Source organism: Salvelinus sp. IW2-2015, linkage group LG8 (genome assembly GCF_002910315.2).
Source record: "Salvelinus sp. IW2-2015 linkage group LG8, ASM291031v2, whole genome shotgun sequence".
NCBI lineage: Eukaryota > Metazoa > Chordata > Actinopteri > Salmoniformes > Salmonidae > Salvelinus > Salvelinus sp. IW2-2015.
The window spans coordinates 13576625-13600052 of NC_036848.1; the positions used below are offsets into that span (position 1 = coordinate 13576625).

The 23428-nt window shown below is 44.3% G+C and overlaps 1 pseudogene; it reads left to right on the plus strand.

Annotated features, from left to right (window-relative positions):
• The first annotated feature begins 530 nt into the window (after window positions 1-530).
• The window catches only part of LOC111967450 (disks large homolog 3-like), a 90324-nt pseudogene continuing 67426 nt past the window's right edge, over window positions 531-23428 (plus strand).

Here is a 23428-nt window from a genome sequence, read left to right on the forward strand (position 1 = left end):
GGCTATCTTCTGTATACCACACCTACCTTGTCACAACACAACTGATTGGCTCCAACGCATTAAGAAGGAAAGAAATTCCACAAATTAACAAAGCACACAAGTTAATTGAAGTGCATTCCAGGTGACTACCTCATGAAGCTGGTTGAGAGAATTCCAAAGTGTGCAAAGCTGTCATCAAGGCAAAGGGTGGCTACTTTGAAGAATATATTTTGATTTGTTTAACACTGTTTTGGTTACTACATGATTCCATATGTGTTATTTCATAGTTTGGATGTCTTCACTATTATTCTACAATGTAGAAAATAGTAAAGGTAAAGAAAAAACATTGAATGAATAGGTGTGTCCAAACTTTAGACTGGTACTGTAGGTGGCGTGGCCCCTTTAAGAGCAGCCAGTGAAGCGCTCAGTCCTGTTGCTGCTGCTGCTGATGATGGCAGTGCTGCCAGTTGATTGGCTGTGGTTGTCAGGGCTGAGGTGCTGGAGGGATGCTCTGTCTCCCCCTCTCCGCCTCTCGCTCTTTTCTCTCTCCCTCTCGCTCTCTTTCTCTCCATCTCGCTTGCTCGCCTCCCTCTGTATAATCCACATCTAGGGCAAGCTGATTGAGAGCCAGTCCAGTGCTCAGCTCCTCTCTGCAGGCTGAGAAAAGAGAGAGAGAAAGACATAGAAACGCTGCTTCTCAACGCAGGAGGAAAAACAGGAGGAAGAAAACGGGTTTGGAAAAAGGGAAGAGAAATACCGAGGAAGATTTCATCTGAGGATATCATTTATACCTGTACATATTGTTTATATATATATATTTGTACACACGCATATAGATATTTATATACATATATCTCTGTATATATCTGTGTATTTGTGCTTGTCTGTTTATACTAATATTTTTATATGTATTTGTGTGTGTGTGTGTGTAAATATATATAAACAAATGAARATATCTATGAATTTCTATACATATCACTGTGAAACAAGAGCGGCGAGAGGAAAATGTACCATCAGGGCTGGTCTCTGATTGTGTGATRGTATACAATATTTTCAATATTATCTTCTTTTATCWTCTACGTCAAGAGGAAGGAAGACTACGTACTCATTTTTTGTTTTCCTGTTGCTACTTCCCCCTCCTCGCTCTTTTTTTTGTCATTTGAGGGGAATGAAGAGAGGAGAGTAACAAGATTTGGAGAAAAAGGGAAAATCTGTCGAATTGCTGTGATTAGTGTTATTTRCGTCGGTATTAGCGCTCTGCGAGCCGATCGCAGCGTGCTGCGTGTGATCTGAGGAGGCAGCAGAGAGAAAGTGCCACACCACGCCGCTCAGCGCCAGCCCAGCGCCAGCCCAGCACCAGCCCAGCCAGCATGCACAAACACCACCACTGCTGCAAGTGCCCAGAATGTTACGAGGTGACCCGCATGGCCGCCCTGCGCAGGATGGACGCCCCTCAGTACCAAGAATGGCAGGCCGAGCCCTATGGATACCCGGCCGGGTACGGGCCCGGAGGCGGGCAGACCTTACCCCAGCCTCCAGTCTCAGGGGGAGGAGGAGGAGGAGGCATGGGAGGAGGAGGGGGCACTCTGGGGAGAAGTAAGGGCAAGATGACGTCTGCTGGGGGTCCCGGAGGCCCAAACCCCAAGGGCCAATCCAAGGGCGGCACCAAGGTGAATGGCAACAATTCTGGTGGTCAAGCAGGTTGGTGGCCGGAGTGCACCTGTTCCAACCGGGAGTGGTACGACCAGGTAACTACCTCAACTTCCTCAGCTGTGCTCATGGCCTTCTGTCCCACGCCTCTGGGAGCGTAGGGATTAGGCAGATGGGCAGTGGGTGAATGGGATTTGATACGAGGTTGCTGGGTTGGAACAGACACGAGTGTGTACATCTTTAGAGGTGCTCATCTGTCTTGGTGGAGCCTGTTGTGCTGTGGTGTGGTAGAGAGCAGCCGGCGCTGATGGCTCATATTCACTCCTTCATCCCAGCCTTCTGCTCTAATACAGATTCTCTGTTCATCTGGTCATTCTCATTCATTCATTTAGGGAGTAGTGGGCTGTTTCCTATACATTGTTCAACTATACAGAACAGGCCGACTARTCTCCATTCACTTCATCATAAGAATGCAATGCCTTACATAAAGGTCAGATGGGATTGAAATTGCTTATTTATTTTATTTCATCTAAGGCCTACGTTAACATTACAGAGTAAAATAGCCCTGCATTGGTTTTCATCCTACAGCCATAGTGTAGAGGCGATAMGGAGATATGCGTTGAAAGCTAAATGATGCTAAAGCCGGCTCATTACACTGAAATGTAGACAGACATTTGTCTCCTCTATCGGCCCGTTCCAAYAAAAACAACATTTTGCCTGACACGAACACCCCATATGTGATGCATGTTTCTCACAGATTAACTAATGAAAGGGTTGTCTCTCATCAGGCAGATTTTCAGTAGAAAGAGGGAGAGGAGATGGAGATGAGAGAGGGGAGAGGGAGGGAGGAGAGAGGAGAGAAGGAAGAGCTCCATTAAGATGTCTTATGTCTGTATGCGGCTAGTTATTCCTTATAAAATGTTCATTTGTCCTGAGATGGAGGGTTGGATAAAAACTGACTGACGAAAGGGAAGAAGCATCCATCCTACTGGGTGGATATGATACGTAACTAGGACCATCTAAACCGGCACGTTTCATATTCTCCATTTAACATTTCCTTCATTTTCATGGGGCCTCTATCATCTCAGTCTAGACATATCTCTTTTGACTTAAGCTAGGAAGTCAGTGTGTGTTTCTTTGTGTATTTGAGCAAAGAGCATAGAATGGCAGGAGAGTGAGAGAGTGAGAAACATCATGGGGGTAAAATGGAGGCTGAAATCTCACTGGCAATGTTGGAGAAATTCTACTGAACACAGAGCACAGATGAACAGCAACCTGACTGATATCACTAGCTAGCCTTCCTCTACAGCAGGGATGGGGGTCACAAAAAATATKTGAATCCGATGATGAGGTGCCGCAATTCGTATTTTTTTTAAGCTAGTTTGCTGAAATGTTACACATTTTGTCATGGAGCAGAGAGAATATTTAGCAATTTTATAACTACTTCATGCACATTTTTTAGTTCCTGCAATTCTACTCATTTTGCCATGGGGTGGGGAGAAAAAWTAGCAGTTTTACAGCTAATTTCTTGCAATTCTACACATTTTGCCATAGGGTGGAGAGACATGTTTGCAGTTTTTACTATGATATCTGAATGAGACTGACTAACGYAATCAATGGGGGCCCCCCGGGCTCAAATTCGACATTACTACAAGTTTAGATAGCTGTCCGCTAGACTAATTTACCAATCTATAAAAATCTAGCTGACATTGGCTAATTAAGTGATTATCAGTGACTGACATAACAAGAGAAAAACTGCTGACCCGTAACCGAAATTGCTCTTGGTGTATTCTACTATTCTATCTCGCAACAGTAAGATGACATCCCGACTGAGTCCCCCCCTGATACATTTTTTAGGGGTGAAAGATGCCCATCCCTGCTCTACAACAACCATGGAGGGAGAGGTTTGAATTGTAACAGAAACAGTGAAGTAGTCCAGGATTTGCTGCACCCTTGACATAATAGTACCGTGATAATAATCTACAGTATTCTAACCAGTCCTCATCCAATCAGACAGATTTCACTTCTCACACGTTTAAAACCTCACAGCAGTTTTGATTACGTAAGCATTTTGTCGTGGCTACTATTTATTTACCATCATCAGTACAAATGTCCTCCTGCCAACTGCTCGTTCCCAGCGTATATTGAATGTCCCGATTTCAAATTAATTGGAGCCAGTATCTCATGTGAGATGTTTTTCGGTCGCTCGTTCATTTATGTGGCGGCTTGTTAATTCATGTAAAGGAGGGTGGGTTATTTACAGCATGCATCATCACATTTTAGCCACAGCCTTTGATAGATGAAATCAGTGGAGGTAAAAATGATTGGTCCTGCTCCTCTTCTGTCATCCTGTCAGAGGATCTTTGGGATGGTTCATACTGCACATACTGTAGCTCAGGCAGTTACACATTATCACACATCTTTGTTAGGAGGTAGTCTGGGTGTACATAGAAACGTTTCAATGTGTGTCAAATACAGCATACGAATCCAAACAGTGATAATCTGCCATGTAACCGGCACAACAGAACCGGAAACACAGAGACTGAATAAGTGGTGATAGTAGAGGTGAAAAAACGAATGTCGTGAAAAAGAGAGGAATAAGCCAAAAAAGGCGGCCGGCGTGGAAAGGGGGAGGGGTTATGTAAGAGGTGCTGAGAGAGAGAGAGAGAGAGAGAGAGAGAGAGAGAGAGAGAGAGAGAGAGAGAGAGAGAGAGAGAGAGAGAGAGAGGCCTCAGCCTCCTAACAGGCCCTCTACAGGGTCAGGTTTTACCCCCCCCCCCCTTTGTCTCTAGTACAGCATCAACATACAGTAGCACCGTCCTTCCCGCTTGTTGTGGCCGCCCACAACACAGAGCATAGCCTTGGATGGACCCTGTAGCCTCTGTTCTCTTCGGTCCCCACTGGACATCTATGGGTGGGAATATTCCCCCTCCCCCACCACCTTTGCAGAACTCACAAGAGGCCAGAGACCAGGTCATGGACATGTGTAATGCTCATATTAGACACAGCCACTCAACCACACTGATCTTTCTGATACATGCATTTCTTTGAAGACTTTTGGGAGACTGAAATAGTCATTAGTAGTCATCTGACATATAATCTCTCAAAAGTAATACATGATTACAGTCGGGTAACCTATTTTCATATCATATATTTGTTCCAAAGGATTTCGATAGACACAAGTGTTCCCCGAAAATGGCCAAGATCTTGTTCCAAACTAACCAAAGTACAGTATATTACCTTCCATTTAACCGCACGTCTGTGTTCACCTCCCTCCCCACCATATCTCCTTTAAAGCAAGATAATGGTCTATTGTCAGGGGGTTGGTTAGGTTAATTATGGATGGATGTTCATGAAGCCAGTTGGGATTAAAAGGAGCATTTCCTTTAAACAAGAGCAGTTAAATTTCCATCTGAGAGWTGAGGAGACTCTGGCCTAATGGGGGGGCTTCACTCAGAACGCTCCGTCCCCCCCTCAGGCTCCAATCTGTCTGTGTGTGCTCTCCAGCTCTGTGGCTATGATTAGCTTTAAATGTTAATTGGATTTTACTTTATTTATTACGAGCAAGATATTAAATATTTTCCAAACTGCTCTCCAAATCCCTCATGCTCCGTTGTGGGTCTATTGTTTACCGGKTGATTGGTGCTCTGTGGATGTACAGGATCATTGTAATGCATGGGTATTGGGTGGGCTTACCTCATTAACACTCCCATAGGTGGTCTCCTGTCYAGAGCCTTTAGGGTCGGATCAGAAATGTCCCTTTGCCTCGATAGTTCTGTCTATCGCTGGGTGGTCTTGGCTGTTATTGTCACTCACCGAAGTGTTTGGATCACTCTTCAATATCTCCATTTTAGACTATCCAACCACCAGCTGCGTCTAGTTGAATAGGAAAGGAACAGTAATTAACAGATGGTCCAATGTTTGTGCTTTTGATCGTCTTTCTTTGATACTTATTAAATCCACATATCTGTGTGTTTGTATGATACCACATTTAATGCAGTATGTGTAGATAAAGCAATTTGATTTTGTGTGTTGTGTTTGTACATCCATGTGAAGATTTGGTCCGTTTTTGATGTCATTTGCCAGGCCTATAACAGGGGGCCCAGCCCAGGGGGTATTACAGGAGAGGATTTCCAAAGGCCTTTTTTTACCCAAATGTCTTAAGCTCAGACCCCTACCGTGACTTAGACAGCCTCCATCTGAACGCAGCAATATTCTCATCAGCTCAAGAGGGATTTATCTCTGAGCTGATCTCAAAATGGGGAGCAAGGAGGAGGTGATGTTGGCTCGATAGACTACAGCTACACTAGACTGGGACTGGAGCATTGTAGCATCCTTATAACAGGAACACGCAATAAGTACCAGCTGTATGGCCTTTCATTACATATATGCTGAGATCCGTACACCCTGGCCATTGTTACAGATGATTCCTTCATGGTTGTCTTTTAAGTGTCTTTATCAAGGTGGAGGGGTCATTTGCATATATAGCGTGTAACGTTACACGCCGGCTATTATTCCTCTCTCAGACGGGGAAGATATGTCCCATCTATATGACATATGTCAGCAGATATCCAGAGTACCATGTTGTCACTGGGGCCTCGGCAGTGGGCTGCTCTCTGGGCTGGTCTCCATGGAGGAGAGGAAAGGAGAGGAGGGGASGAGAGMAGAGAGGAGATGATAGGAAAGGAGAGGACAGAAAGATGATGGGATAGGATGGAAGGGAGATGATGGGAGGGAAGAGGAGAGCAGAGGAGAAGAGAGCAGAGGGGAGGYSAGGGGAGGAGAGAAAGAAGAGGATGGGGTAGGATGGAAGGGAGATGATGGGAGGGAAGAGGAGAGCAGAGGAGAAGAGGGGGTTGGTTAGTTGGTTTTCGCTTTTTGTCTGTCCTGAGATGTCACCCCTGGGACATGTAAAGTCAGTAATAATGCATAGCTTTCTAACAGTACATCTGGAAGGTTACTGAGAGCCGTAAGAATCAGGAGCAGCTAGGTTCCTGGTGGTAAAGCCTGTCTGTCAGTGAGTGGAGTGGATTGGTGAGGTGCTGCCTCTCCTTTTGACAGAGACAGGGGTGGCAGACAGAGAGTGTTAATCACAGGCCACACCAGACAGAGATGGGGTTGGGGTAGATCCCAGAGGGCCCCCCCCCATCCCCCATCCTCCATCCTCCCTGACCGTTATCTCTGGTGACTCTAAAAGGCCAGACATCTTGGCATCCGGAGAATGATGTCATTTGAAATGTTGTGTGTGTCTGTACAAAAGGGGGGTATGAACAGGGAAGAAACAGGGATGGATGGAGGTCTACGCGCTTGTTTCAAAACACAGCTCAGTGTGCCTGTTTCTGACTAATCACTGGGGCTGAGTGCTGGATGGATGCTCAGGGGTTACAGAACTGGATGTTCAAAGTCCGCTTGATATCAGACAGTGTGGGATGTTCTGTGCTTGGTTTGATAGTTATTGGAATACATGTACTGTAGGCCTACACACTTTTGTGTTAATCGTAGCTTTTACGAAATGCAATTGCTACATAGTGCTACGTTATAGATGAGACTCATGGGATCTCAGCCTTGAACATTTTGATGTGGTACAACAAAGAACAGTAGGTCTGTCGGTTTGTCTTTATGCACATAAAGCTGGATTTGGGTAAACAAATTGGTATTGTATAACCTCCATGCCAAGATGGCAAGCAGTGGCCCTGCCCTGTGAGATGGGGGAGAGGAGAGGAGGGGAGAGGAGGGGAGAGGAGGGGATGGAGAGGAGTCGTTCAGCTAGCTGATGTGGTCCAGAGTAACACAGTTACGCCATAATCGTATTAGCTCTGACAATCTGCTAGTCTGGTTAACAGCCACGAGACTTTCTCCCCTGTAAGTAATTGCTATGTTGTCTGACTTGCCTGTCAGCGGCTGGCTGCACACTGATGCTCACTTGCAGTATCAATTGTCATTTTACAAGGACTTATTGCCTGTGGATACTGCCTGTCCAATACTGTATTTATCCATCAATATGTCTCCCTTCTTTGTCTCTTTCAATCTCTCCCACACACACAAACACACACACACACCCCTCCATAAAACACACCTTTGCCTAAAACCAAATGTACCAACAAGACACATCACTGCAAATGCACTATGAAACAGAGGGCAGAAGGTGTGCTGCAATATTAATGTGCACTTTTACAAAAGTCAAACTTTTTCAAAAAAAAATTTGCAGCTTAATCTCTGAACGGCGGCCAGGTGTGTTGGTCTAACTATGACCCTGGACTGGAGCGGTATAACTTCACCTCCCATACCTCCTGTAAAACCTGCTGCTTTTTCACATCATTCACAGAGAGGTGGACCTGCTTTGTTTCAACYTTTGGCTTACTGTAAATATACATATTGTACTCAGCATATAATACAAATATGCTTCTCAGATGSAACCAAACCATCATGAAAACATAGCGATCTTGTGGAGTCCTTTATAAAAACATATACTGCAGAATTTGAGTAACGTGTTTATTGGGCTGTTTGTACAGTATGTGTACACAGCTGTGTCTGCTTTCTATGCTGTTTGTCAGAGCACCTGCCTGGGCCCAACCCTCTGCCTCTCCCAGCCAGCCAATCAGCCAGGGACGATAGGAGCGAGGGGAAGGGCTGTTTGTTTGCTTGCCTGCTTTGTTTTATTTCGCTGTTTTTGCTGATCACAGTAGCGACTGGCCTAGAAAACGGGACTGTACTTCCTGATTCAGCAATGGAACCATCGTTCCCTTGTTCTGACAGGAAGACAAAAGAGAAGGAATAGGCCTTTTATTGGGTGATGATGGGGGACATGGTCACGCCCCCTACTGCTGTAATCTATGATGAATACTAAAGGATATGTACAGAAAACAGTGCTGTAGGATTTATGTAGGGTGCTTCTACAGTATTTTCCTATTGCTCTTGGCTGGGTATGCTTCAGATCGCAGCACTAACATCCTGGCCAGAGCGTACTAGAACACCCCCACGCTGCCACAGAATCTGCATGCATCACAATCGATAACGCTGAAGAGTGCGCCTATCCCCYAGCCTTCTGACTCCAATTCTTTTTTTGTGGGTGTCCGTGGGTGCTTTCAACAGCCCCCGCGCTATTGTTCCATGGCTCGCAATTTTAGAAACGCAGCTCTGGCTCCAGTGGATGCATGTACTGTGTTGTAGCGGCGTGGACCAGGGCCTGCACATCTAGAATGTTGTAGCAGTACGGTGTCGCTTGGTTCATCTGAGCATTGACGGGATGCTGTTATTCATGCAGCATCGTGAGGCGTTTAGCTGCTGAATGAAAACTAGATGCTAAAGATGAAGAGCTGAAATGCACAGATTTAGATGTCTTCCATTTTCTGGAGAGTTGTGTCTTGTGAGGAGGACATTTGGCGACGCAGACAATGCGTCTCTTCCCATGTGTAGCGTAGTCACACTGAGTGCCATCTCGATAATGCATTATCCAAGCAGCCCTTCAGCCATTTGGTCTGCTGMCCTCTCCATTTTTTTCCTTCAGTTTTTCTTTATTTCTGTCATCCTCCTCCTCTGCCGTCTGTCTTTCTTATACATTGTCAGAATCAAAAGTTCCATTTTAGGGTGTCGACTAGCTACATAGTGAGGGTATGTTGCAGCAGGCTGCTTCAGCTCTGTGCTTCTGTATAATTAGCACAGCTTTTCTCTGCCATTTTAAGAGGATGTGCTCAAGCTGCCGTTTCATTAAAATACAGCCGCTATGCCTTTAAAACAATCACGTCTTTAATCTTTGAAGTAGCAACTGAATACAGCTTTTTTTTACTTTCGAAATGAGGCCTTGACCAAATGTAATACATTAAAGGAAATGTTGAAGGTTGATCCGTGGTTGAAATACGTGGATTACTTTTGACAAATCTAACAATGAAACTGTGGATAGATCTTTCTGAACCTGCTGTTCATTGCACATCTGTTTAACATAGCACAATTGGTCTGGAATTATTCATGTTTTCAACGCCATTCCTGTAGTCTGTCTTATTCGTTTACATTGCCCTTTCTATTGGTCTTAGTCCATGTGTCTCTGCAAAATCAGTCGGCTCCTAAAGGGATGGACACAGTACAAGCACCATATAGCCACATATAGATGCATATGTTTTTCTGCCACTGCATTCTCCCTCCATCCCTCTCCTCCCCAGTGAAAAGACAGGATGAGTGAGAGYGTGACTSACGTTATCCAAACATTTGTCTATGCTAGAGCACAGACCACATAATATCCTTTAACAGGCCCTTGGTTCATTATCAGTCATTATTGCCTAGTGGATATATACTGTGTCTACCCATTGACCTTAATGTGCTCAAGATAGTGTCTCTCTCTCTCCCCTCRTCTCTCTCTCTCTCTGGGAAATGGAGACAGATATCCCAGCCTAGAGACAGAGAMGCGAGAGAGATAAAGACAGAAAGAGAGAGCACAACCCTACCCGTTCCTGGTTACAAACAATACAAACAATCCCATTTTAATATCCTACAGCACTGTAGATGGGGTACACCGGCCTTGACATAGCTTATTCTGGATGTATTACATCTCTCCCTCTGTTCATCTGGGGTGTCTGTGAATATGCCATATTTGAGTGGAGGTTGGATGTCTGTCTGTGTCTTGTCTACACTGTATGATTGTATTGTTGTCCCTGAGGTACGCAGCTCTCTCCCTCATATTTCCTTRCCTCCCCTGGATTTGCATTAGTTCTGTAGTATGGGTGTATTTTACTGTGTTCATTAAGACCCCTAAGACACTGGCCTGCCCAATGTCTCAGGACTACAGAGCTGTACTATGCCTACGTAATATTTCCCTGTACTGTGTGGGCCTAAGTGTCATCTCTGCATCTCTCCGTCCCCTGACTGTACTGTATTTCAGATTTAACACAAGCAGAGTCTGTCCAGATTACGTGCTGGATTACCATGGTATGTTATCAAAGTTTCTAAGTAGTACATGGTCAGCAGGCAGCAGCCCAACGTTGGAGCTGGCTGGGCTCAGCGGGCCAGACACAGCAAAACAATAAGAACTTCATTGGGCACTGATGTAATTGTCTTTATGCATCAGTGTAGCACCTCTGCTGCTCACTGCTATTGTGATCTTCTTCATGACTGGCGGCCGAGGCACGGCACTCGTGGGTAATTGGGTGTGTGGTTGATTTCTAAGCATTGGAAGTATAGAGCGTTGGCACCATGACTCAGTGTAACATTATCATGCCATCTTTATACTAACAGAACAGCATCCATTTTGGAGCCATTACTTCAATGTTGTGATATTTATTGTTCAATATCAAAAAATATGGTCTACTGCCAATCCTCAACGTCAACCATGGATATATACTCCCCTACGTGTTTATTTGGACAGTGAAGTTGAAACTTTTAATTTGGCTCTATATTTTGGATTTGAGATAAAATGTTTGATATGAGGGGGCAGTACAGAATGTCACCTTTTATGTGAGGGTATTTTCATACATATCTGTTCTACCGTTTAGAAATGAAAGCACTTTCTGTACTGTATTTAGTCCCCCCAATTGAAGGTGTCATAAGTATTTGAATAAATTCACTTATAGTGTATTACATTTAGTCAAAGTATTTGGTCCCATATTCCTTGCACACAATGACTACATAAACTTGTGACTCTACAAACTTGTTGGAAGCATTTGCAGTTTGTTTTGGTCGTGTTTCAGATTATGTTGTGCCCAATAGAAATGAAAGATAAATATTGTTTACCATGATTACGGATGCTACCATGATTACAGATAATCCTGAATGAATCGTGAATATTGATGAGTGAGAAAGTTACAGATGCACAAAGATCACGCCCCCAAGACATGCTAACCTCTCACCATTACAATAACAGAGGAGGTTAGCATTTTATATCATACCCCCGAGACATGCTAACCTCTCACCATTACAATAACAGAGAAGGTTAGCATTATATATCATACACCCAAGACATGCTAACCTCTCACCATTACAATACAGAGAGAAGGTTAGCATTATATATCATACATTTGTAAGTCGCTCTGGATATAGAAGAGCGTCTGCTAAATATAAACTATATTAAATGTAAATGTAAATGTTAAAATACACCCAAGACATGCTAACCTCTCACCATTACAATAACAGAGAAGGTTAGCATTATATATCATACACCAAGACATGCTAACCTCTCACCATTACAATAACAGAGAATGTTAGCATTATATATCATACACCCAAGACATGCTAACCTCTCACCATTACAATAACAGAGGAAGGTTAGCATTATATCATACACCAAACATGCTAAACCTCTCACCATTTACAATAACAGAGAGTTAGCATTATATATAGTCATACACCCAAGACAGGCTAACCTCTCACCATTACAATAACAGAGAAGGTTAGCATTATATATCATACACCCAAGACATGCTAACCTCTCACCATTACAATAACAGAGGAGGTTAGCATTTTTGGGGGGTATGATATTTATGCCTCTGTAACTTTCTCACTCATCATTATTCACAATTTATTCAGCATACACATTCAAGTAGAAGTGTTCAGAAACATATTCAATTTMTATTTACAATAAAAGTGACTGCAAAATGACAATACATTATTTACCATTCATTTCCATTGGGCACAATATAATCCGAAACACAACCAAAACAAACTGCAAATTCATCCAACAAGTTTGTAGAGTCACAATTTACTCAACTTTTGACTCAATTGAGTACACCATAAGTGAAGTTCTGTACTGTCGCCTCATATCAAACATTTGATCTCAAATCCAAAATGCTAGAATATAGAGCCAAATTAAAAGTTTCAACTTCACTGTCCAAATAAACATGTAGGGGAGTATATATCCATGGTTGACGTTGAGGATTGGCAGTAGACCACATTGTTTTGATATTGAACAATAAACATCACAACATTGAAGTAATGGCTCCAAAATGGATGCTGTTCTGTTAGTATAAAGATGGCATGATAATGTTACACTGAGTCATGGTGCCAACGCTCTATACTTCCAATGCTTAGAAATCAACCACACACCCAATTACCCACGAGTGCCGTGCCTCGGCCGCCAGTCATGAAGAAGATCACAATAGCAGTGAGCAGCAGAGGTGCTACACTGATGCATAAAGACAATTACATCAGTGCCCAATGAAGTTCTTATTGTTTTGCTGTGTCTGGCCCGCTGAGCCCAGCCAGCTCCAACGTTGGGCTGCTGCCTGCTGACCATGTACTACTTAGAAACTTTGATAACATACCATGGTAATCCAGCACGTAATCTGGACAGACTCTGCTTGTGTTAAATCTGAAATACAGTACAGTCAGGGGACGGAGAGATGCAGAGATGACACTTAGGCCCACACAGTACAGGGAAATATTACGTAGGCATAGTACAGCTCTGTAGTCCTGAGACATTGGGCAGGCCAGTGTCTTAGGGGTCTTAATGAACACAGTAAAATACACCCATACTACAGAACTAATGCAAATCCAGGGGAGGAAAGGAAATTATGAGGGAAGAGCTGCGTACCTCAGCGGACAACAATACAATCATACAGTGTAGACAAGACACAGACAGAATCCAACTACCACTCATATATGGCTATCATTCACAGACACCCCAGATAAGACAGCAGGAGAGCAATTATACATCCGAATAGCTATTCAAGGCCGGCTGGTACCCCATCCTACGTGCATGTAGGTATTTCCAATCGGGATTGTTTGATTGCTTTGTAACCAGCGAATCGGTGTAGGTTGTGCTCTCCTTTCTGTCTTTATTCCTCGCTCTTCGTCTCTAGGCTGGTATCGTCTTCCAATTTCCCAAGAGAGAGAGAGAGAGCGGGAGAGAGAGCAGACACTATCCTTGAGCACATTAAGTATCAAAATGGTTGACACCAGTATATATCACTACGTGCAATAAGACTGATAAGAACAAGGGCCTGTAAAGTGATTTTGTGGTCTGTGCTCTAGTAGATCAACTGTTTAGAATACTCAGTCACTCTCTCATATCTCTGTCTTTTCACTGGGGAGGAGAAGGGATGGAGGAGAATGCAGTGGCGAAAAACATATGCAGTCTATATGTTGGCTATATGGTGCTTGTACTGTGTCCATCCCTTAGAGCCGACTGATTTTGAGAGAGACACATGGCTAAGCCATAGAAAGGGGCAATGTAACGAATAAGACAGACTAACAGGAATGGCGTTGAAAAACTGAATATTCCAACCATTGTGCTATGTTAAACAGATGTTGCAATGAACAGCAGGTTCAAGAAAGATCTATCCACAGTTTCATTGGTTAGATTTGTCAAAAGTAATCCACGTATTTCAACCACGGATCAACCTTCAACATTTCCTTTAATGTATTACATTTGGTCAAGGCCTCATTTTCGAAAGAAAAAAAAGCTGTATTCAGTTGCTACTTCAAAGATTAAAGACGTGATTGTTTTAAAGGCATAGCGGCWGTATTTTAATGAAACGGCAGCTTGAGCACATCCTCTTAAAATGGCAGAGAAAAGCTGTGCTAATTATACAGAAGCACAGAGCTGAAGCAGCCTGCTGCAACATACCCTCACTATGTAGCTAGTCGACACCCTAAAATGGAACTTTTGATTCTGACAATGTATAAGAAAGACAGACGGCAGAGGAGGAGGATGACAGAAATAAAGAAAAAATGAAGGAAAAAAATGGAGAGGCCAGCAGACCAAATGGCTGAAGGGCTGCTTGGATAATGCATTATCGAGATGGCACTCAGTGCGACTACGCTACACATGGGAAGAGATGCATTAACAGCATGAAAATACCCTCAAATAAAAGGTGACGTTATGTACTGTCGCCTCATATAAAAAATATGATCTCATATCRAAAATGCTGGAGTCAAATTAAACATTTTAGCTTCACTTTCCAAATAAATACGTCGGGGATTGTAGTTGAGGTGTGAACATGGATTATTCTAAATCCCAGTGTTGATTAGACTGTCTTTTTTTACTGTTATAGAGTTGGTCTGAAGAGCTGGTTTTAGGAGAGACTGCATATATATTCTATGTATGTTTGCCTATCTGAATGGTGACTAGTATAAAGACCTAGTTTAATGAGACGGAGCACGGAGATGAGTTGTGACTAGGATGACTTTGCTGGACTAGAAAGCCATGCCTCAGATCTTTATGGGCTTATACACGACTACCACCTGGAAACACCACAAGTATGTCGTGTATGTCGTCTCCCTTTCCAACACTGGCTTTTGTGGTGGGATCGTGCGGTATGCATGGGCACGTGACATGCGGATGGAATTTGTGGAAATGTTACCTTTATTCTGTCTTTTCTCTCTCGAATTGAACCTCACTTAAGCAGTAGCCTTGGGTTTTTCTCTGGAGGCAGATATTTCAGAGACTGCAGGGAAAAATCCTTGACGTGGAGACGGTGTGTAACCATACGGCTGTTCGTAAGTACTAGTGATGGACACCGAATAGAAAGTCCATATTGAGATCAGAAAAATGTTTCCATTATCGATATCATACCCCCCCCCTCCTCAATAAAACATTGCCACTGTGTGAATGTTCACTTGTTGGCCATTAGGCCAGGTGTGAATGTTCTGGGAGCCTAAGACCTATCCAACCAGTCTGAATGCAATGGCCATCAATCAATGCACTATGAGCAGGCAATTAAAGGGACAGTGTGACATTTTGGCAATTCATTTTTTCTACTTACCCGGAGTCAGATGTACTCATGGATACCATTTGTATGTTTCTGCATGCAATTTGAAGGAAGTTGAAGGTAGTTTCTGGAGCCATTGCTAACTAGCGTTAGTACAATGACTGGAAGTCTACAGGAACAACTAGCATGCTACTATCCAAAATGGTATCCTTGAGTTCATCTGACTCTGGGTAAGTAGGAAAAAAAGGCTTAGTTGCTAAAATGTCACACTAACCTTTTAAGTTTGCTAAGTTGAGAGGGTTTTGTGCATGCAGGAACAGTCATGTTCCTGCATGCAGAAAGGATAAACTGATATCCCTCAAACGATATCAATATCATATCAAATTATCGATATTGGTGCCCACCACTAGTGAATGCAGTACAGGCCTGTTGTCTGTTGGGTATTGAGGCTTAACTGTGGACTCTTTAACCTCAGGCTGATGGTGTCCTCTTGAAACCTGAGTCCCCCAAAACTCGTGARAAGTGAGGAAAGGGCTGTGATGCTTGAAGAAGCACAAAATAGATATTTGCTTCGTGTTTCATGTTGCATCTGGCATAAACAGAATAAAAGAAGAAGAGCAGTTTATTATGTGACGTTAGTGATTGCTATTTTCAGAAGGGCTGCTTCGGGAAACAAGAATAAAGACGTGAACTCCCGTTAAACCTTCGAAATAGCAAGATGCCTCAGCCTGCTCGCTACATTTACACTCGGAGCAGCAAAGCCAGGGCTGGATGGGCTTCAACCTGGGGTTGGTTGCCTGCTCTCTCAGTCGTTTCAGTCTGTCTATTGGCCCATGGTAATGTCACAGAGCTCAGGCTCCTAGCGTTGGTCTCTGAATGTGCAGGGCTATTCGTGTCAATGAATCCCAGAAAATGATCAACGATCAGTTGAATGGCCTGATCATTCATGTGTCTCAATATCACTCTTGCCAGTCTTTTACAAACAAAGATTCACTGAGGGCAACTGCGTGATGTCTAAGCACTGATGTTAGGCACCGTATCTTGGAGATGGCCCTAATTTGTAGTTGAACTGAATTACATAATATCCTAGTACATATCCCTGTGTTAGAATAAGTAAGACAGTATGTTGAGCGCTGCCTTCCCACACGTGAAGCCATAAGGTGTCTTAAGCTGGGGCGGAGGAGCTTGAGGAGAGGTGAGGAAGGGAGAGAGAGATGAGACGAGAGGAGAGGAGCTGAGGGGAGGGGATAGCAGTTGAGGAGGGGAGGGCAGGGGGAGGGAAGAGGAGAAGAGAGGAGTTGAGGAGAGAAGTTGAGGAGAGGAGGGGAGGAGAGGGAAGAAGAGGGGAGTTGAGAAGAAAGAATAGGGGAGGGGAGAGGAGGGGAGCCAGTGTGTTGCCATGGTGCAATCTTAACCAGAGCTGTACATAAGCTCTGCTGCTCAGTTAATTATGGAGAGAGACTGCAATGTTTATGTGCAGGCAGCAAGGCAGGCAGCAAGGCAGGCAGTAAGGCAGGCAAGTAGGCAGGGAGTAAGGCAGGCAGACAGGCAAGCAGTAAGACAGGCAAACAGACAGGTAGTAAGACAGGCAGTAAGGTAGGCAGACAGGCAGTAAGGCAGGCAGTAAGGCAGGCAGACAGACAGGCATTAAGGCAGGCAGGCAGTAAGGCAGGCAGGCAGTAAGGCAGGCAGTAATGCAGGCAGGCAGGCAGACAGCAGGGCAAAGGGCCTTTTTTAGCCTGTGTTTTTTTTAGCCAGTGTTTTCATGCCACTGTAGATATGGAGTACATGTAGCTAGTAAACACACATACATGTTTTCATTAAAATAAATATTTCACAAACATGTAAAATTAAGATGTAGAGTATAAATCCTATAAGCTCCCACTACTATTGCACAGGCAGAGAAGGATGCTGTTTTAGGTAGAGGCAGATAGCGGAGGAATGAGGAGCCATTCTGGTTCTAGTCGTGGTGCTGCTTCCCTCTCCTCTCCTGTGTTACCTAGCGTCCCACTTGTGTAACACAGAGAGGTCTTCCAGGCAGCCGAGCCCCAGAGCCTTGCTGTGAATAGGCTGCTGGAGAGGCTGCAGATCATGATCAGACAGTTTAGAAAACCCAATATGGGCTCATGTGGATTAATATTCCCCATTTAAAATTCAAATGATGTAATCAAACAAATCCAAGCGAGGCATATGCTCATTGGAATATCTCTGAGCCTGATGACGTGCCTGGCAGGGATGGGCGGATGGGCCGAGAGAGAGAGAGAGAGAGAGAGAGAGAGAGAGAGAGAGAGAGAGAGACGAGAGAGGAGGAGAGAGAGAGAGAACGGAGGGGGGGGGCTTGGAAGTGAGAGGAATGATGCAATATCAGGCCGTGCACTTTGAACCCTGGAATGTCATCTCCTGTGGATGCTGTTTCCGCTAGGCAGGCTGACCAGGTAATGCCATGGTTACATGTGGTTGCGCTGCTATTTACAGCGCATTATCAAAAGGAAGCCAATGACACCGCAACGCCAGATTGCTCTCACTTGTGCCCAGGAGATGAAAAGCTGTTCGAAAACTCTCATCCCAGCTAGAATGGCCATAGGGAGTATAGTATTAGCCATCTTTTCATGTCTGTTATAACAGATCCATATTATGTTTCTACTCCAATTGAATACACCAAAGTATTGTTATTCATGTTTAGGTCATGACCCTCCTCTGTGTTGTGCCAATATAAAGAATTATAAACATCCACTTATTCCTCTCTCCTCTAAGCGTCCTCAAGAGAGAACTAGGTAGCGATGAGCTGCTGGAGTCATGTACCGTATGTAATTACCACAGAGTTGCTTCATGGGAGATATTAAATTACCACGATAGGCTTCTTTGATCTTAGCACACTAAAGGAATGATCTTGTTTATCGTAACCTTCTTGTGTGTACACTGAGTGTACCAAACATTAGGTCCACCTTAATTATAATGACTTGCACCCCCTTTTTGCCCTCAGAACAGCCTCAATTCGTCGGGGCGTGGACTCTACAAGGTGTCAAAAGCGTTCCACAGGGATGTTGACTCCAATGCTTCCCACGGTTGTGTCAAGTTAGGTGGATCATTCTTGATACACCCGGGAAACTGTTGAGCGTGAAAAACCCAGCCGCGTTTCAGTTCTTGACACACTGAAACCAGTGCTCCTGGCACCTACTACCATACCCCATTCAAAGGCACTTCAGTCTTTTGTCTTGCCCCTTCACCCTCTGACTGGCATACATACACAATCCATGTCTCAATTGTCTCAAGGCTTAAAAATCCTTATTTAACCTGTCTTCTCCCCTTCATCTTAACTGATTGAAGTGGATTTAACAAGCGACATCAATAAGGGATCATAGCTTTCACCTGCATTCCCCTGGCCAGTCTATGTTCCACATTTTTTGTACACTCAGTGTATATTAAAATCTTGATTTAAAGCTTAGAATATTATTGAATTTGAATATTTTACTTTTGCCCCATGCTCCAATGTCGTTTCCCTTGGTCTGACTGAAGGACTCTATGAACAAATGCCTTATCATCAGATCTGAGGCCTAGATGCTGAAATGTTTCAACTTTTAAGCCTCTTGTCTGTCTGCTCTGATCAGTGTTTGTGTCATGTGTCCATGCCCAAATGATGGCTGCTCTGAGTGTGCTCTGATCTGTGCTGTGACACGGTCTTCCATGAAGCCTGTGTGTCGTGATCCAACCTGAGGTGTTCTACAGGAGAAGAAGAGACAGGGAAGTCTGGAACCTCAACAGGAGGCAGATTGGCTTGGCAATCCCCAAAGTAATACAAACGTTTGAAACAAAAGGACATTTCTTTTTMCATTTGGCAGTAAATARACCAGCATATGGACAAACGTGCTCATGAATGTATTCATAATTGCGCAGTAGAAAGTAGTGTCACACTTTTTGTTGCCTCGCCATTGTCCTACTTTACTGGAATTCTTCATCACTTTCAACACCTACACGCTTTGCCAGCCAAAGTGAACGCGGGCAGAGCTCGGGAGGGCAGGCGGTGAATGGAGCTGCGTGTGGGTGTTCCACAGTCGACTTGCTGAGCTCTGTGGGCCATGATGACTGGAGGGGAGGAAGGGGATGGGGAAGAGGGCTGCTGGGCTGTTTCTAGTACCACGGGGTACTGCCTGGAACCAGCCCCTCCATCCTCTCTCTATCCTGACCAGGGTCATAGGTGGCTCTGTCATCGGCGTTGGTTGTTTTAACAGTGGCTCTCCAAGGGGGATCTGTGGTGTATGTGCTGACCAATTTATGTTTCATCTGAAAATGTGGTTGGAAGCTCCGTATGGAGGGTGTAACGCAATCGCGGCGCCTCCGGAAGCATACAGAAGCCAATTTGAGCTCTGTACCGCATCGCCGTGCMCCTCCCAAATTTTGTAACAATGCMTATAGCTCTGATTGGTTGACAGTAGGTGGGGGCGGGAGGTCCTGTATAAACACAAACTCACTTCCTTGACAACTTCCTTCACAACAGCTCTGCACTGCTCCGCGAAGCGCAAGAAGTATGAATGCCCTGACTTCTGTAGATGCCATATCACCGTAAATGCTGCACGGCCAGTGCAGACTTCGGATTTACCATCCAGCACCTTTAAGCCTCTCCTGTACAGTGTACTTCTCCCTACCGAACAACTGCCTCTCTCTGTTTCCCTCCCCATCTCCCCATGGCTCGCAGGTTCAGCTTAATGATTCAAATTATGGTKTTTTTTTAAAGAAACAAATTAATCATTTGTTTTGGTGGGGCGTTTTTTGGAGCCAAGGGTGTTTTTGTGTTTAAATAGGTGTTACTGTGTATGTTGGTGCTCAGGCAGGGATGGCTTGGAAGCTGTCAGCTCGGCTAATGCCCCGAAAGCAGCACACCAAAACAATCAAAGGTCAAAGGTCACACTGTGGTGCCAAAATAAGGCTATAACATCACGAGACGCTTAGCATCCCAGAGAAACAGCCCGCGTAAAGGGACTATGTTCAATGACCAGAACACAAAGTCCTTTCTTTGGTAATGTAATTGACTATGGATGGCAAAACAATATTATAACACTATAATCGTCAGATAGCTTCAAAATGGCAGCGTAGGGCTGTACACTGTCGCTGGCTCTCACTCAGTACAGGCAGAATCCCAAACAGCACAGAGGAACACGTGTTGCTCTCAGCTTAGCAACAAGGGGTAGCAACCAGCCGAGAGAGGGCTGCCTGCGAGCTAGCAATCTGCAGAGACCTCTGATGTAGACGGAGCAGTGGGGGCGGGATCATACCAAGCATACTGAGGATGATGCGTACATATGACACGTTGTCTCCCCTCCAGATCAGTGGACCATGTTAATGGATTTGAAAGGACATCCACCGTTCTCTCCGAATTTCTAACAATAATAATGTGTATTAATTCTATTTATTTTTCATAATTTCCCGTAACGATGTAATGACGAACATCTTTTTGTGGTCATTTTAAGCAACCTGTCAATCAAGGAGTGACAGAGCCTGTTGCAGTCCGGCTGTGGTCAAAAGTAGTGCACTACATAGGGAATAGTGTGCCAATTCCGACAGGTTCCGTGTAATAGCGAGTGGAAATMATTAGAGTAGTGTGGACGGATGGCGGTGGGTCAAGTAACCTGGCACCAGAGGCATCAGGCGGACAGTGAGGTGTGGGGTGGGGGTAGATTAAATTATTAACCCAGATTCTGCTGATTCTCTTACCACACAGCGTAATCCACAGACCAGGCAGCAGCTGCCACTGCCCTGGGCATCCCACAAAATAAACACTGACAACACATAGACAGCCACAATACAACACATGGAAAACCCTATTACAAGACATGGACAACCTAAATACAATACATAGACAACCACAATACAACACACGGACAAGCCTAATACAACACATGGAAAACCCTATTACAAGACATGGACAACCCTAATACAACACATGGACAACCACAATACAACACATGGACAACCACAATACAACACATGGACAAGCCTAATACAACACATGGACAACCACAATACAACACATGGACAAGGCCTATACACACAATGGACAACCTATTACAAGCATGGATTTAACCTTAACTAAAATACATACGACAACCACAAATAAAAATGGACAAGCCTAATACAACAACAATGGCACAACCCTAATACAACACATGGACAAGCCTTACAAACATGGAACAAAGCTAATACAACACTGGACAAGCTAATAAAACATGGACAAGCCTAAATACAACACATGGACAACCAAATACAACCATGGACAACCAATACAACACATGGACAGCTAATACAACACATGGACAACCAAATACATACGACATATGGACACCACAATACAACACACGTTTAAATACGAGCTTCATGAACGATCAACACATACACTTCACCATTCATACACTGCCAATTGTTGGGAAGGGCCCGTCAGTACGCATTTCACACCGTTAGTCGACACCTGTTGTTTACCAAGCATGTGGCAGAAAAAGATTTGGATTTGATTTGACAACCAACACACACGTCAGATGTAAGGCTTAGTACACACACACACACACACACACACACACACACCTACACATGTGAATCAGAGCACACACACACAGCACACACACCACACACACACACACCACACACACCACGACTATGAGTAACCAACACAGTCCATTCATATACAATACACACCTACTCTATATACCAGCCTAGATACAGTACATGGAGTCATCAGACACACATTCCCATGCCCCAACTTGATTACCACGTAATAACAGGATCATGAATTCTGAAGCATCCACTGGGAGTGGTGAAGTGTGGGGGGCATGTGATAAGTAATACAATTTCAGAGTGTGGCTGTGTCTGCTGGGCTGAAGGTCAGACTAGCCACCTCTCTGAGGCTCATTTGGAGCCGTTCACCGTGACCAAACAGGAAGCTAAGCCTGAGCACACTTTAGTAATATTACATCAAGATGAGGAGGGAATGCTGCTGACAGCTGTGACCGCCTATTAATTATCCTTTCCTAAAACTGTGACTGTGTGTGCGTGTTATTCTCGCTCTGTGAGAAAGCGAAAGAGCATCATGCCTGTTTGCGTGTCACAATGCCCAATCATTCGCATCAAATCTGTTCTTCCCATGCAAACCATGTTGTTTAATAGACCTGCTTTATGAGTGAAGTAATTAATTTCCTTGTTTAAAAATAAATAAATATACAGTATTTTACCAGGTTAGTTGACTGAGAACACATTCTCATMTACAGCAAAAACCTGTGGAATAGCTACAGGGGAGAGGAGGGGCGAGAAATTAGACAACTGGAAGCTGGGGATGATTAGGTGYCCATGATGGTATGAGGGCCAGATTGGGAATTTATCCAGGACACTGGGGTTAACATCCCTACTCTTATGATAAGTGCCATGAGATCTTTAGTGACCACAGAGAGTCAGGACACCCGTTTAACAGCACCCTTTTGACCATAGAAAATAGTGCCTCCTACTGGCCCTCCAACACTAAGGGAGAATGGAACAATAAGGGGGAATGGAACACTTATGGAGAATGGAACACGAAGGGAGAATGGAACACTTAGGGAGAATGGAACACTAAGGGAGYATGGAACACTTAGGGAGAATGGAACACTAAGGGAGAATGGAARGCTATGAGAAGAATGGAACACTWAGGGAGAATGGAACACTMAGGGAGAATGGAARGCTACGGGGAGAATGGAACACTAAGGGGAGAATGGAACACTAAGGGGAGAATGGAACACTTAGGGAGAATGGAACACTAAGGGAGAATTGAACGCTACGGGGAGAATGGAACACTTAGGGAGAATGGAACAGTAAGAGCACAATGGGTAACCTAAGGGAGAATAGAACACTCAGGGAGAATGGAAACTAAGGGGAGAATGGAACACTTAGCGGAGAACGGAACAATAAGGGAGAATGGAACACTAATGGAGAATACAACACTAAGGTTCAACAAGAGCAGGTTCTATATACTGTCCATCTGTCTGTCCCTTCTCTCTCTCCTTCTCTCCTTCTCTCYCTCCCTTCCTCCTCTCCCTTCTATCTCCTTCTCTCCTCTCCTTCCCTCCTCCTCTCCTCTCCCCTGGTCCTTCTGATAGTGAGCGGGGCCTCAGCTCAGCGTGAATAAGATGTTGGGTGCATGGTAATTG